Source organism: Phaethon aethereus, assembly GCF_964289735.1.
Source record: "Phaethon aethereus genome assembly, chromosome: 13".
NCBI lineage: Eukaryota > Metazoa > Chordata > Aves > Phaethontiformes > Phaethontidae > Phaethon > Phaethon aethereus.
The window spans coordinates 14,168,229-14,186,323 of record NC_138589.1 but is presented as its reverse complement, the minus strand read 5'-3'; positions in this window follow the sequence as shown (position 1 = coordinate 14,186,323).

Genomic DNA, 18,095 nt, shown 5'->3' with positions numbered 1-18,095 from the left:
TTACAAGTTGAGGAAAATATTAAACAGAATGTCCTTATCCATTGTAATATCATGTCCTCAACTTTCAGAAGCCAAATCTCTAATTCTGTTACACCATATACTGAATATTTTTCCTGTTGAAAAGCAAATAATTTTTTCCCTTCATAAATGTAGTGATTTGAGATTTGTTATGAGTTTCATTCACTGCTTAAATAGAGAAAACTGTATCTTATAAATATTTTCACATTGGACATGAGTTTAAGTTTTGAGTCTGGATTTGATGCTGAATTTGTACTTCTCTGAAAGATGAGAGTCCTAGGAATTTGGGATGATGTGGGCCGCTCTTCAATATACAGGCAGAGTATCAAAGACCTGTTAAGATTCACTTGTCATGCATGTCTTTTGGAATTAAGAACAGTGTAACAATATTTTTCTTCCAAAGTGTATGATGTGAGGAGATGGAAAAAACCTACCAATGTATGTATGTGTATTTTTTTTACTTTTAAGTGGAATCTTGACAGTTTGAAAGTTTCTAAGCCACTTAACCTGAATGTTGTATTATTTTTGAAATGACTAATAAGATGAAAAAGCACGTTTGCAGGCTATCTAATTGTATTTTGCTTTGCTTTAAATATTGCTTTATGTTTTGCATAAGCTTTTTGGTTTTGCACTCTACTGTTTTTTCACCTAGTGAATTTTCATGGAATTTCTATCTTTCACCACCTAATTTTTATCCATTAGATTTAAACGAGATCAAACCATTCTTTGTGTAAGTCTTGGGGGAAAGCTAAATGAAAGTGGTAATGGCAATAATGGTAAATTATCTAGCATTTCTAAGTACTTGCTGAAAAAAGGATATGTAAAGTATTTAATGATGTTATTCACATGGTTTATGTTGTTTACCTTTTGCTCATCAAAGCTCTTTCCATGAAAACAAAGCCACACAGAACTGAAAAAAATAGTAACCAGAATCACTGCACTTAAAAAGTTGCTTGTCTTCTGTTATATCAAAGACTACAAAGCCACTTATCTGTTTAAATAAAATGCCAAGATGGTGTTTGATTGTAGGAGATCACATATGGGAGAAAGATAACTTGAAACATTGCGTTAGACTGATTTTAAAATTTAGTCTTTTTTCACTTGACATAAATTCTAGTTGACTTAAACGTGCTACTTTGCACATTAGGCTGTGCATGAGCATTCCAAAGCATAATTGGCTGATGATACACGTGTAGGTTTGTCATACCATTATGCATAGTCATTCAGTAATGGAGTGTAACCTATACTTTAGAGTTGTCTTTCCACAGTATCTCAGTAATCACACAGAAATGAAACTAAAGCATGCTCTGATTTCTCCTGGAACTTGTTAATGAACAAAATGATTGGTTATGTGTTCTTGTGGAATCCTGAAGTAACTTACACATTCAAATCTGTTACACACCGGTCAAAGTACCAAAGCCTGAAAGGCAAGCAGCTCCCTTAATATGAAAAGTTCAAGCAGCTTATTCTTGCTTTCTAAAGGAGAAAAATCAAGTCACTTTTCTCTAAATTAGCAAGAGGTCTTTTGCTATCAGTGTGTATCGCTTTAGATTTCATTCCTAACAAGCTTTTGTCCTTGCAGTATATAGCTACTGTCAGAAACCATTTCTGTAGCTTGTGAATTTAATCAATTCAGTGTGTCTGCTGAAATTAATAAAACACCATTGAAATTCTGTTTTAAGGAATTTAATGCACTAACTGCTTCCCATGTAACTACAGACAGCTAAACTGTAAGATATGGACCCTAAATCGTAAAGCTTTAAAAAAAAAATTGCACTGATATCCTTGGTTGCACTTTAACTTACAGATTAATAGACCTTTAAATTTGAAACCAGATCATCACCTTGCATTAAATGAAACAAGGCTCTTCTGAACAGTTTTTAACAAAGGGTCAAGATAATCTTAAAGGTAGATATATTCAGGCTGGAACAGAAGAAAATTATAAAATTTATATTCATGGAGTGCATAAGACGTCCATCTCTAGGATTTCCTGTTCTACAATCATCTACCATCTGCCATTCATCTCCTGGGCAGCAAAGTTTCTGTACAGGTATTCCGTAGCAGTTCTGGACTGTGTAATCCACCTTTTTAAGTTTGTATGTGCTGTAAACAAAAACCTTGCCATAGGCAACCTGGAGTAGTGTCTCAGCTGATAGATCATTGATCTTGAAAAAACTTGCAGAAAAATCTGCACTGTTTCCTTATTTCATGTTTTCTTTTCTTTTTTGTTGTTGCTTTGAGTTTATTAGTTGCATTGTACAGCTCACATCATGCTATATATTAGCAAATTTAGTGACCTAAAGAGGTGTCAGATCATTTGTTTGTGAGCTAGTAAATACGAGAGGTTTTACTCAACAGCCTTAATCATGCAGGCTGGAAATGCCAAAAGGGGAATTCTGATAAACTGTAAGGCAAGAGGAAATTTTTAATTTCTTTGTTTCCTTAGTTTACCTTTAAACTCATGCTAAATTCAGAATATCTCCAAAAAGCAATAATTGTTAACAAGCATTTGATTCTGAAAACCAGCAATGAAACAAATGGGTAAGTTCTGGGAGGAAGTGCTGACCAAGTAACCATAACATAACCAAAAAGTTTGCAGGAATTGTTTATGGTGGTTTTCTGGCAATCGGCTGAAAAAACTCTGGACTACAAGGATTTAGTTAGGGAGGTCTGAAAATAAGTCACTGAAGCAGTGTCCAGCAAAGTATGTTGACCTTCACACCAGTACGCATGTTGCAAATAACAGTATTAGTGGAAAGAGAAGTAGAGGCTAAAATACAAAATGAATGCAAATGTGGGCAATGGAAAGCCATACACTACAAAGTGCAAGTGGCAATCAATAACTTTTTAGCTAGGCAAGAGAAAGAAAATAACTCCGCACGGAGTGTTGTCAGAGGCTAGAGGACCTAAGGCACTTGCAGAAAGTGGGAACAGTTGCAGTTGCAGTGTGGTAGAGATTTGCTAATAACGAAGCAGGGCATTTAAAACCTCTGTGAGATGAATTTCTGAAGGAGCACAGATAATAAGAAACATGGGAGATGGAACTCAGAGATCAAATTCCATCTGCCTTCATCTCTGACTACCTGTAGTGCAAGGTCAGAATAAGGGGCAGAACCCTTTAGTCTAATTTCAAACCTCTTAGACAAACCCCTTAAAAGTAGTAACCAGAATGGAAAAAGAAACCATGCAGAGTAAGCCAAAAAGGAGTGATGAGAAACTGCACTTACCACAGCCAGGTTTCTCAGTTATTAATGGTTTTTAGGGGTTTTTTCCCCTCAGTTTTTTTATAATATGATGGGAAAGAGGTCAGGTAACATGACCTCATGTCATGAATATGCAGCAGATACATAGCTCTCTTTACAGTTGATCATGTCTCTGCTATTCGTATGAACAAGAATTTACTTGTATGTAAAGAGCTTGGCTGAAGCTCACTCTGAGTAACATGTAAATTAATTAATCAGTAAAATGCAGGTGGTCAGAAAAGCGTATGAAAAAGTCTGTAACTGACTAACACAAACTTGAAAGTATCTATCCACACTTGGTTAGCTCAGTCCATAGCTCAAGAATATTTCTGTATTCATCATCGGTTCTTGGATCCAGACATATCTGTGTTTTAATGCTTTCTAGCATACATCATGTCTTTGTAGGCCGTATGCTACCTCTGCGTCTGAGGTACAAACACTGCTATGTGTTTAGATATACTGAAGCTGTCAATGATTAGAAAATTAAAGGAATAATGATAATTGAAAAAAAAATCTGTCACTTTTCACTAATACCACAGGTATGTGCTATTCAGGCTTGTCAGTTTTAGTTTTCAACTACTGTGAATTTTGTAATCCACCTTGTGTTCTTTTGGCATAATGGGGCGCTCCAAACAGCTGTAAAGCATATTTATCTCAAAGCCAGACCTTTTTTATGTTTTAACCAAGACAGACAGTGAACTATAGCAGGTTGTAAGGACATTTGCAATTCTTCCTTTTTTCTATTTTTGTTGGTTTTGCTTTATCTAGCAAAATATATAAAACAAAATAAAGATCCTTCACACAGAATGAAAACAGCACTATATAAGGTCCTTCCCTTAATCAGAGAATGAGAGCATAAACAGTTCGGCATGCTGTTTAATACAGAGAGCACAGTCAGACATGAAAGTGAGGAAATAACTATCAAAATGGTTCAAATAGAATCTTACTGTTTTCCTTTTTTCATGTTCCAGGTTTTCATCATAAAAAGACAGAGCTAAAAGGGGATCAAGGATCATTGCATTTTCTCAAAACAGGATCAACCTATTGCTACATAAACCTGGGAAGAAGCTTGCAGATTGGATGAGTCTTGGGTATGTTGAAATGCATAGCTGACAAGTAGTGTTGCCTGTGGTCTTAGAAGTTATTGAGGCTGCAGTTCTCTGGAGTTCTCAGCTTGAAGCCTTTCACTAAAACATTCAGAAACTAACATAAATCGAGTAAACAGAAGAAATTGATTTCTTTGTTTGTTTTTTTGCTGCACACAAATACTGGGCTTAAAGTAAGTCTAGCTATAATAACTTCTGAGTAAATTGCCTTTAACTTAGCCAGTTGTCTTGCTCTTTTGTCCTCATCTATGATGTACATGATACACAGTCATTTCAAATAGGATAGTTGTATGTCTGCAGCTTTCTTAGCTGTAAGGCATATTATACTATACATTGCTTTCTGGCCAACTTTATATTTGGCTCACCTACACATTCATATAGACCTGAAAATGTGCAAAATTTTTAAGATACTTTATTTACCTTTATGTTGTGATCATTCATACTGAAACACGTGTGTTATTAACAGCTAGGCGAGTTCCAACTGAATTCTTTATGAACTCTTTTTGACTTACTGTATAGTGTGTCAGCTTTTCCCTGCAGCTGACATTATGTATGGCCACCACACATTGTGATGTTGTCTTTGCTCTCTAGTAGAATGCTGACATAATTGTTCATATTGCTTTTTGACTTGGGCAGTCTATGTGCGTCTGTGTGCTTTTGTACTTGCACAGAAAATGCTGCAGCTTTAATCTATGCTTTTATTTCTTTCAGAAGTATCTCATTAGATAAAGTAGTCAGTTCTGAAGAATAGGGAATAAATTAGGAATCCCCTTCAGACCGTAATATAGCCTAATTAAACCAAGCTAAACATCACTTAATTAGACTCATATCTGGAATGAAGGTAAGGGAGATAGTGATATAAGTGAATTCATTCAGTTCAGACTGTGATGTAGTTGCTGTAAGTTTGAGAATTCTGAAAGGTCATGGATTCAAGTCCCTGAAAACATAGTCCTCTTTAAAGAGGCCTTGCTATGGGAAGCCTAAAAATTAAATCTACTGAGATAGTGAGCAGTTTTGGAAGACAGTGCCAGTTATTCTCCCATCCTAATCTTTAGACTCTGCAGAAACTTCCTCTTTGCTGTTTGATCCATTGTTTACAGGAGTCATTACTGCCAAATGTTTTCTAATGTAGCTAAATGAACATCTCCAAATGATTTATGTGAGGATTTCATGGCAAATGTTGGGAAAGAGCCAAACTTCACAAAAGAGCTGAGGACCCAACAATTTTTGTTTAGACTTCTGAATAAGTGACCAGATTTTGAAAAGGGCACAGTGCCAACTTTCCTCTATGCCAGCTTCTCTTAATTCTTCTCAAATAGAACTACTAGTTCCAGATAGCTTTCATATATTTTGGATAGGTACATAAATGGCAATGTACATTTTAAAAATTCTTACTCCAAGTAAAAGGAAAACAAAATGACTGTGGAGGTTATGACAGAAAAAAAAAAAAAACAGGAAGCAGAAAATATTCTAGAAGAAATATCTGACAGATAGTGCAAGGCTTTAAACATTGTAAATTTCTGTATTTTTGTCTCTTAATTCTATCTGACTGTCAGGTCAGTGCTAACATTAATAAAAAATACTCCCCAGCAATTGTTTGTTAAAGTTCTATACCTAATCAACCTTCAATTCAACAGAGTAAGGAGCTGTATGTAGAACATTTCAGTCTATACATGACTATGAAATGTCAAGAATTTTGAAAGCAATAATGAAATGCCCAACATATTAAATGCTCTTCAGGAACTATTATAGCTAGTTATTTTATTGGGTTTGAATAGCTAAGCAAGTTGTTCTGCAATTGCATGTGTTGGAACTACGTTCGTAAGTGCTTTGTGAGAAGTGATGTGATATTGTGGTGAGTAATACACAATACTGTTGTTTACTTTCTGTTTAGATTTTATACTAAATCTCCAAGGACAGCAAAGTCTTTTTGACTTGCAGTAATACTTGTTTCGTTTAACTCCACACAGACTTCTCCCTGTGAAAACAGTTACTCTAGCAAGGGGTTTATGTAGGTTCCATTCTATGGAATAGCAGCAGAGTATAGCCGCAGAGAAAAAATTATCTGCATAGAGAGAAACACATGTTCCTTTGCCCTCCTTAAAGAAGAGTTTGGAGAAACAAGCTAGCCACAGAATTAAGGAGGAAAACAATAATTTTGGCAGTCCTTTATGATTGTTCTGTTGTTTCCTTCCACTCTTCTTGTATGCCTAAGTCTAATCTTTCTGTCTAGTTAGGAGCTACAGCTTGATAATGAAGCTGTCAGCTAGGGAAGCTTAACTTGCTTTAATTTCCCTTTTAGGATCTGGTAGCCCCACCTGAGTGCAAAGGAGATTTGGAAAGTTCTGGCAGTTATCTTCCTTTAGCACATTACTAGTGCAAATAACAGCAGCCAAATGTGGACACAGACCTTGTTCCAGCAGCCTTTTGCAAACTTGTGGTGGAACAGGATATTGTATAATATATCGCATAGGAAAATCCCTGATCTCAGGAGATACAAGGACTTCCTGGAAATTGCTTAAATTGAGATGGTTTCAGACTGGGAACATTCTCATTCTTCTCACCATGTGCTGGGGCTGATGACCTCTGATCTTCTGCTTGGCTGTTATTGCTTCCTTTCACAGATTTAGGAGAGATTGCTTTTTTACATTTAACATTCACTCTCTGGCTGCCTAGCAATATAGGACTGATCAAGTCATCCAAGAAGACCAGGCAAGATAAATTAGATGCTTAATTTGCACATCAGGGCTGCAGACAGACTAATTTTAAAAAGACATTTTGATAAAGTAAAATAGTACTGTGCACATAATAGTAATTGCCGGTTCCACAAAATTATTAATGATAGATGAGCTCTGGGCTTTGAATCTTTGCTGGAATTAATGTTTGAAGGGTAGTCCATGAAATATAGACAACAAAAGTCATTAGAAAACTTATCACATAATTTTAAATATTAAAACATTTGTAATTTATATTATTTTTCTCTATCACTATCCATAATCCTAACTGTCCTATATAAAAACAAATATAAAACACCACCACATAATACAGATAGTCACATTGTGAATATTCCTCACAGAAATGAAAAATTTATTTTAGCAAATCTGGAAACAAGTAATGTATTCCTGTACCTGCTACTATATGTACTTATAAAGGGATTTCATCTATAAATTGCGAACAGCTTAATCCAGTGTGTACCTCTTTCAGTGGTCCCTGTGAGGCCTTCAGGATCCATTCTTAATCTTACCTCCTTCAGAGATCAATTTCCCTCTGCCTTTATAGTCACATAACTGTACTGTGCAGAATTTGGGAAGTGTTGCTTTGATTTAGGGTACTATGTTACATAAGATGGGTAGTATGATACTGACAACCCAACAGTATGTGTTAGGTGCATACACCCAAACTGAAATTAAAAGTTACATCTATCCTTCATAGGCATTCAGCTAGTTCTTTATATCTGACACCATGCAGTTTCCTGTTGGTTTTCATCTTCCATCATATACTTTTTTACTTATCTAACTCTTTGTAAGATAAATATGCATCAAAATGGCAGTTATTAATTCCACCAGGCATTGAGATTGAGCTAAATATATTTAAGTGTTAGGTTTTGTCATTGCCACATCTGAACTGCCTGTTACTTATGGGTGTTCTGTTAGCCCTTTGACAGAATACAGGTACGCTGGCATTGTTTAGCTACTTATCACTCCTGTTCTCATGCTCCTCATTGCTTCAGTACACATTATGAAAACTAGACTTCATATTTCTCACATCTGCCTAACATTGTTCAACATCCTTTAAGGATTCCACACTTTTCCCAATATGGCCTGTATGCAGTTGTGCTTAGAGAAAGATCTTTGGTGTGACTTCTTGTTCTTGCATCTGGTCTCCTTGGAGCACCAAAGTCCTTCTATACCTTGCTAGACAGATTTTGTCTTTCCACACCTTCTAGCCTTTTTTTATCTTGGAGCAAGCAGAAAACTAAGCAGAACATCAAAAAGCTGTTTATTGTGCAAGTGTTTTCCTTGTCTATTATATTTTGGTTTATCTCTCACTCTCCAATGTATAAAAGCATGAGCAACATGCTGCTTTCTTCAGACCTGCCTTCAGACTCTGGTCCTCACCTCCTCTCCCAAGTTTTTCAAAGACTTGCCAAACAGAGAATTAGACTTGTGTGGGTCTCTGTGTATGTGTGTGTCTGTGCACACATGCGTGTACATTAATATAATTCAGTTTGTTCAGCCCTTCCAATAACCCTTAGAAAAAGTGTTCTTGTACCTATTTTTAACAGACAGATTTTAAAATTTTTTCCGCAATTTTTTCCACAGTTTGCAAATTCTATTGTACATGAGGACAAACCTTCTGTGTATAATTCTTATAATTTTGAATTTTAATATCAGTGGAGCTGATAGCCTGCCAAATTTTTGCTTACTTTGTGTTTGACTTTTTTGTACACCTTTCCTATATATTCATTCTATTATGAATACAAAATTATATGTGCATATATATATTCTTAGTGATGTTAGTGATTTTAAAAACTTCTCAAAACTACCTTGAGAACTCTTTAGATCAGATTCTTAAGGGTATCTCTTAAAATGCAGAGAACATAAATTATTGACCTTCTATAGAGTTGTGCACATTGTTCTCTCTGTTGCAAAGAATAAAAACTCTTTGTGAATCTCATTTACACGTTACTGAGAACTGTAAATTGCAAAGGGCAAAGAGTTACCTGGGGAGCGTTCTTCACAGCGTTTGCATGTTACATGTGTCCCTTTAAATGAATATAAATACATGTGTGAATTTTAAAATAATATAAAAAAAGAACTGGAAAGAGTTATATAAAAGGAAGTCCTGTAAATGTTTTAGCTCGTTATATGACCTTCATTTCAGAACAAATAGTCCTCTGTAATGAGCCTATTTTTCGTATCAGTCAAATATTTCTAAATTTCCACCAGATTTGTGGGGACAGACAAGAACAGCAAAGGCTAGAGCCAGCCATTAATCTTGTAGAACTTTGCCTCTGTGAAACAATGGTGGTAGGACTAGATAAATCACTTGAGGTTATATTGCTAAAGCATGGCTTCCAGGAATATGCAGTTTTGCTTGTGTTATGACCACGCAGGTTGACTGTGCTAGCCTGCTGACTTGCATGAATCCCAACAGGTGAAATGTGCCTTGGGACAGAGTACAAACATGAGGAGACCATGGAGGAGCTGAGGGAAAAGGGAAGACCTTTGACCACACAAAGCTCCTGTATTCATCATTTAAACTCTTGCCCTTTGAATCCGCTTTTGGCCATTTGTTTAAGGCCAGTAAGAAATGGGTTTTTTATTGTCACAATTTCCCTTTTGGTGTCACTCACTCTCTGGTAGGGAATCTTAGATATTCACGATTTAGTTGTTTTTTTCTTCTCTGCTTCTGCACATTGCCCTGTCTTATTTTAACTGTCTGCCAGTGGCCCTTGATTAATATTGATAATCAGGGGCAACATTTGTTTCCTTCTTGGACAGAAACAAAATTCAGTTTTACAAGAGACAGTTTGTATCTGTTTACATCTGCTGTAGATGTAAGGAGGTGCTGTAGATATTTCAGTACCCTAAGGACATATTTATATAATGATCACTTTTGGGCAGAAGCAATTTAAAAATCCCACTGCATACACTTGATATTTAATATAATAAATGAGGGCAAATGCAAAAGAATTGCAATAAATAAGCTAAACACTGGAGAATACTGGATCTAGTATACAATTAATAGAAATGCAGTTGTCATAGAAAATATTCATATTTATAACATATAGTTATACTTTGTTCTTTTTACAAATCTTTGGGGCAAGTTTGTGTGGGTCTCTGTGTATGTGTGTGTCTGTGCAACCTTGTCTTGAAACCTGCAAGCTTAAATTTGCAAATTGGCTGTTCTCACTTGGATTTCTGCCATCCTAACTAAATAAATTTTTTTAACTAAATAATATTTTTAACTTTATATCTACTAAGGACAACTGAACATATTTATACAGGACATTGCAGATGAACCTTCAACATAAGGTTTGGGGTCTGCAAAGGTCTTAATCTCCTTCGTCTTTAGTCATTGTTTGTATGGTCAACTCCATAGTTCCTCGGCTTGGATTTTTTTTCCTGTTTGCATTCCACACTTAATATTCAGTTCTGCATACTGCTTTTCACAAATTTTCTACTCTTTCTGTCTCTCCCTCTGGTAATCTTGGCTTAAGATAGTAAATAGTTTTGCAGTCACATTTTGGGTTTTTATTTCCTCCACATGCATGTTTTTTGAAGTTTGATTTGCAATACCATTGGGCAGTTAAGGATGCCTGTGGAGATACATTAAAGCCATTGTATGAATTAGATATCTAAGCTCCATTAGTTCACAGTGTTTCTTAGGCATCTAATTCATTGAAGAACTTCAACGGATCCAGCAGGGGTCTATCTGTCCTACACTTTGGTAACCCTAACACTTGATCCATCGTCTTCTATTTCATCACAATAGATTCTGCTCATATGTGTTGAACAGATCTTACTCCTAGGAGACTTTATTAAATGAACAGTTACAGTCACGATGAGAAATCTCCCTTATGAGCATAGTTCAATAACATTTAGTCTTCCAGTGAGTATAAAACCTACAATGAAGATTTACAGCTGATTTCAGTACACCTATACTAGGCTGTGTCAGGAGAAATTCTATTTTTTTATTAAAGCAGTGTGTTGAACATAATTCTACTTATTGACTGAGTTTTAGTAGCAATTTTTCATATTCTTTAGAAAGAAAACAGACAAAATTAAAAGCAAGAAATTTTTTTTCTAACTTAAATAGTGTAAGGAGGAAAGCATGTTAGTAAGGAGATAGCACATTGCAAATTGATGTAAACCTTATGGTTTGTTAGGAGACTCTCAGAATTCTAGTACTTTTGAATTTATTTGTATCCACAGTTACACTGAGATTCCTTGGAACATTTAATGCAGCGCATCATTTAGGTATCTTTAGACATGATGTTTCTGAGTGGATTAGGTTTTCCCTTGTGACTATACCACTTCAGGTGAAAATAACAACATTTACAGGGAGGGTGATATGAGCCATGATTTTTTACAGGAATTTAGTTTTACATATGAAGAAATATTGTAGTCAGAATAAGGTGATCATTAATTTAAGGTTGGCTCAATTTTTAAAATTTAATCTCCTTTTCAGAATAAAAAGCTCTGCTCTGACTCACAGACAAAACAATTTTTTTTTTCACTAACCTTTGTGGATAATGGCTTTTAAAATGAAAGAGTGTAGATTTACATTGGATGTAAGGAAGAAATTTTTTATGATGAGGGTGATGAGACACTAGAACAGGTTGCCCAGCGAAGTTGTAGATGCCCCATCATTGGAAAGGTTCAAAGTCAGGTTGGACAGGGCTTTGAACAACCTTATTTAATGAATGATGTCCCTGCCCATGGCAGTGGGTGTTAGACAGAGTGATCATTAAAGGTCCCTTCAAACCCAAAATATTCTATGATTTTATGCTTTTTACAAAATACCATCTATAAAAGATGAATACACCTCCTTCAAGAACATTATTTGTGGATAATGGCTGTTGTTTTAAATGGCTTAAGGCTATCACAACTAATTTAAATTGTTTGCCTTTCTTGTCACTGGGATCTGTGTGAAACTGATTGTTAAGCTTGCACATCCATTGTAGCTTAGTAAGAAAAAAAACAATATAAGGAAAGAAAAGCAGAATCCTATTTCTTGTTGCTTTGCCATTCTCTCACAAAGTCATGTCATCCTTAAGTGTGGTCTACTGGACAGGAGAGTATCCAGTGTATTCAGTAAATATCCCAATATTAAACAGTAAACTTGAGGGAGCTGCTGATCCTTTGTTCCATTTGTTCATTGCTGAACTATGGAATATGATTTTGCTATAGCTGACATGCAGTAGAAAATCCAGCCTTAACTAATTGGGCTTAGATTTTTAAATTAGCTGAGTGCTCAATGGCTTGTATTTTGCTCATTCTAGCAGGAGCAGTTTAGTGGTTCTCAGGCATCCTCAACACACTGTTGTTTCCACTAACATTCATGGGAGTGTGTTTGTCATTTTTTATGGGGGCTAGAGGGAGATTGGCCACTTCTGACATCTTCTTACAATGTTTGTAAGATCTGGAGCACTATTCTACATTCCAGTGGATGATTTCTTATTGGTCACAACCAGGGGAGTGGTTAACTGCACAGTGGAAAGGCCTTGCCAGTTTATTAATCAGTTTGCGTTGTAAGTGTTGCTTCTTACAAGGGCTTATATAATTTTTAACCAATTGATAACATTTCATACTTTGCTGGTTAGTTACTAAGAAAATAGACTTGATAAGCAGGAAGATGCCAGTTGCGAAAAGAGCCCTTCTCATTAAGGGCCACATCTAAATCCCACTGAAATTAATAGGGAGTCCATTAGTTTCTCATCAGACCTTAAAGCAAAAAAGACTTGGCTTTTTACAGTGACATATTTATTGGAGGAGGGAAGAGGATACATGAGCCAAGCAACTTGTGGTGTTGCTCTGTTGAGGTTGTTGACATTGGATGCATGCTGAACTTAGTCCCTGAATTTTAAGTGCAGGAATGTTGCAAGGAGATGCACTGAGATATTTTGAGCTTTCTGCTATGAGAGAGAACATGTTTATTTAGTGTGTTTGTCCTGAGTTTTGCTTAGGCCAGTCTGTGTGGCATCACTAACGAAGTGGCCTCTAGAAATGTGGAACTAATATATTTTCTCATATATGTTGCTGGCATTAAAGACAACGGCTGAGCAAAGACACTCAGGGAGACTGGACCAACTCATCTATTCATTTATTTATGGCTCCTATGTAGTTCCCTTTAGGCCCAGCTTTCAGCAGCTGGCACAAGTAAAAGGCTGTGTTGCCAGCATGCTCCAGTTTGTGCTGTGAGAGAGCAAGCTTCGGTTTGTATGACTGTAAAAATTCAGTAAGAATAAGTTACATGTTTAGCATAAAATAAACTAAAACCTAGACAGGGAGTTACTCAACCTCTCATTTCAAATGTAGAATCCCCCCCCAAAATTCCCTTTGACCTGACCTTAAGAAAAAGAGATTTGAAATTTTCATTTCAGGATAAGTGGTCTGTTTAAAGCAGTGTATTAAAATTTGAGTCTTTTTTATTTTTCATATAATATTAATTTGTCTAAATCATGAGTAACTGTTGTGCATGACAGTTATGTATTAATACTGACTTACCGGAATTTAAGTTATAATAGAGAAGCCAAAATAATCTATTTCAATCACTAAATCCAGAGATGACTTGGCACATACTAAAAAATCTTCTGTTCAGCTGCCCTCTTATGGCTGATTTTTTAAATAGTCAGAATTAATAATTTTGTCAAGACCAGATGATATTCACTGATTAAAAAGAGCAGGTGATTTCATCATGTCAGAAACAGCCACTCATTGCTTTTCTGCAATACTGTAATTTGAACAGCATTCTGCATGGATACATTGTAGGTTAATAGGCTATATGCAGTGTGTTTTACACACTTCCTACTTCTCAAAAGAAAAGAAATTGAGACACTGTATCAGATTAGCTTTATGATAAAAGTATATGTTTTTTTATGAACTGCACAGTTCTTGAATATATTCTCTCAGCATCCCTATTCAAGATGTTAATTTAATGGAACCACTTGAATCATGAGTGTGGTCTTTCCATGGGTAAGTTAATTAAAGAGTTTGAAAACTAGGATTAATAAATGATTATAGCAAGTTTAGTTTCAATTAACATTATAAATGTTACCATTTTAGCAAGTAATTGACATCTGATTATCATGTTGCAGGGTATAGTTGTTTAGATATTAATCAAAGTTCTAAACCGTGCTTACAAAATTAAAGACATGTACATAATTTTCCTTTATTTACATAGTAACTAAGCTTAACTTTTACATATGTTTGCTCAAGGCCACAACTTGTAGCATATGCTGAGATTATTATTTTTTAATTAAAGTCAACATTGCCAATATGATTCAAAAGTCCATGGGGCAACTCATCTGCCTTTTTGACAAGTTGTGTAATCTTAACCATTAAGGAGGGTGTTTTAGCTCTGTGCATGTTAGCTTACAGAACTACTTAGTTTTGTGTCTAAAGCTGAGCACAATGGCAACTTTATTTTGAAAAATGAATCAAGCTGATTTGTTAGCAGCTTTACTTTGAAAAATGAATGAAACTAATTTGTAAAAAATGCAGCAATGAGTCTTTGTGATGAAAAAGGTAATAAAAATGCAATGAGCACAAGAATATTTTGTACTCAGATCCAGTTATTTTGTGCTTGAGCAATCTAAATTAAATACTATAAATTCTGTCCAAGAAATGTAAATACTATGAGTTAAAATCTAGCTGCATAAAAATTCAAACTAAAAAGGAAAAGCTACCTCTAAATTTAATCTTTTATATTTGAAATCATTGGCTTTCCTACATATGATACGAAAAACTTTGCTTTAAAGATGGTTACAAAAATGTGTCGGTAATAGAAGAAAAGAATGTTGTTTCTTATGTTCGATACGAATCATAAGAAAAAAACTTGATCTAAAGGAAAATGAGTAATTTATCTGATGTGTGGATGAGTGAAAATATCAGATCTTTCTCTTTTGTTAGAGAGCGTGCACTCCTGAGACATCCAGTCCAGTAAACTGGGTATATTACCAATGGCAAACCATGACAGAACCCTTGTTTCCCACTGAAGTGTAAAGGTAAGGATCCTGCTGTGTGCAGTCATCAAAAATCAATGGGTCTTCCAATTATTCATAAGGAAGACCTGCAGGCATCCATGAGGAGAAGTTCATATAGGCACTTTAAAATCTGACTTTTTATTTTATATTTGCTAGTTTTTCTATTCCTAATCCTGACTGGCATGAATGACATCACACCAGAAGGTTAAGCATTGGCCTCCTTTGAGGAATATAAGGGGACAATTCATCTCTCTGCAAGAATTCCACTCAGGAGACTGATTCAAACTGCTTTTGCTCTTTGCCACTAAGGAGCCAGAAATTTACATCCAGTGAAGGTAGTATGTAGAAGGTATTTGGGAAGGAGTTTAACATGCATTTAGGATCTTGAGAGTCTCATAAGAAGTCTAACAGGGCTTAGTTCATTGTAAAATTAGTACTACTCAGGTTATGATCTGTGCTGGGACTGCATTTGACTTTTCTCAGATGTTGAAGAGTATCGTTCCCCTCAAATACACCTAAGCACTGTGTTCCCTGCACCCCATGGACCCTGTAAGAAATTAAAATAACCCAACAGCGTGCTATAAAACATTCAGCCCCCTTAAGGAAACTAGAGCATACCACAGGCTTATTCCCTAAATTGCAAACTCAGAGCTGACTGGATGAGGATCATTACCTCCTCCCCCAGCAAAGAAAACCAATTTGTCACATTTGGATGATTTACAGAGCAGTACTTCCCACATGTCAGCTTTTATAAGCAGCATTTGTAGCAAAACAGAAGAGCCCACTAGAACTTCAGTAGTTGGAAGAATCTCTCATCTTTATTCTTTTACAAAGAATAAACAAAAAATCATTTCAAAATTTGAATGGTATGGGAAACAGGAATTAACTAGGCAGTAAGTGAAAGTGAGCTACAGCCTCGAGCAAATTTGTAATTAGGTAAGTTACAAACACTTCAATAATGAGAAGTATAATAGAAATTCTGACAGGTCTTGTACTGTAGAGAGCTTGTGGGTACTATTGTAATAAATGAACAGAGATCTATTTGATTTTTTCTTAAAAGTGAGAAGCCCCAGGAGTCTTGTGTTACTTCATTTAGTGCTTGGTGAGGCTGTTTATATGAGACTTTCCCCTACATTTTAAATCACTTATTGCTGCTTTGGCAGTGTCTGTTAGATTCCATTAGATTCATTAGCTCTTCTAAAGAGCATTGCACTGTGGAAATAGCTGAAACAGCTGCCCTGTGTAATTTTGTTATTGCTTTAATTTACTCAGAATTCTGTTTTAACACTCCAGCTGTCAAATACAAAGAGGAAAAAACAATCAATATAAAAGCACTTTCTACCTTAGTATTCTTACATGTACAGTTTGCGGGATGATGTGTAAAAAAACCTAAACAAATGTGTCTTTGCTATTTTCCAAGAGATTTCTTGGAGCTGCTGGAAATAGCGCTTCTCAGAATGCCTTCTGTGGAGCACTTCTCTGTGGGGTGAGTTCTTCTCCTCTGCCAAACTACTTCTCTCATGCGGTGAAACATCTGTCAGTCTCCAAGCCAAGCTGCATTCTGTCCAGTACCACTTGTTCACTCTTAGATTTTGGCTAAACAGGGGTCACAAGATCTAGACATGTGCCGCACTGGTGTCCTTAAAGCTTTTTTTGCAGGAACATGGGTGTCGTGGTTTAGCCCCAGCCTATAAGGTTTCATCGATTGTCTTGGTGCAGCTGCAGATATGTTGCTGAAAATGGGTGAGTCCGTTCTGTAAAGCTCCTTTGATTTGTTAACAAAATTCTTCGTGTATAAAAATGTGTATTCTTGTTGCTTACAAGAATACAGAATTGCTTACTTTGTCTAGTTCCAACCAGATCATACAGTGAGAAAGTGCAGGAAATCTCCTGTTGTTCTTGAATACTGATTAGAACTACAAAACTACAGTACAGGGTGTAATGATGACAATTAGTCTGGCAGTAGTTCAGGCTCAGGATCTCTCACTGAAACTATGTGAAGCTGACTAATGTCAACCTAAAACTCACATCCTTGTTACCAATAAATTACAAATGCAGCTACAAAAGGACTAAATCCATAAAAGAATAGCTTTTTTTCCTTTTTCTTTTTTTGGCAAAAAAAGGAGAGATTTTTATCTTGTATCTTTGTTTCATTTCTGGTACCTTTTTAGTGAAATGAGGCAGTCATCTTAAAGGAGACTTTAGGATGAGTCTGAGTCTAGTATTGCTCTATTTCAGCCTTCTGCCTGAAATGTAGGCAAGTCATCTGTAGCAGTTCAGGGCTGAGTGAATAGATGAAAGTTTCTCCCAAAACTGTTTTGAGTAGGTTGCTAGTAGGACTCACTGGGGAAGTGAATCCAGGGAGTATCTTCAACTGATTGGAACAGTCTGTGTGTAACTTCTGGAGAGGAGAAAGCATGCCTGCTCTTTCTATAAGCTTTACAAGGTTATCTAATGTAAATTGGATATTGGAAAATAATCAGACAGAGGTTTCTCTGCCAAAGGTGTCTGGGAGAGGGAGTGAGACTTCCTAAAACTGACAGAGATTATTCTCTTTTATAAATGTTTCAGGTTCTCAACTGGAGTATGGAATAAAAATCATAATGCATGATCTGAATAAATAGAAGAATATGATCAAATATTTTAATTTTAAATTTTCTCCAAAGATTTAATGTGGGTTATTTTATTTTGAGTTATATGTTCTCTAGGAATTGGTTCAATAAATTAAGCTAATGTTTTTGATGTTTAATAACATTCTATGCATTTTTTTGCCTGATATTTTTAAATAAACAGTTCCTTCCCTCTTCTCCCCTCCTTTCCCCCAAAAAACTTATTTCCACAGAAATAGTTTGCTTAAGATCTGTGCAGAGCATAGAATTAAATAACATCTGTCAATGATGCCAACTTCTGTTTGGTAGACAAATGATTTTCAGAAGTGTAAGCTGTCAGCTTCAGGGAGGGACCATTTGCAGATAGTTACTGAAAATCAACATGCAACCTACAAGAAGGTGAGATTTA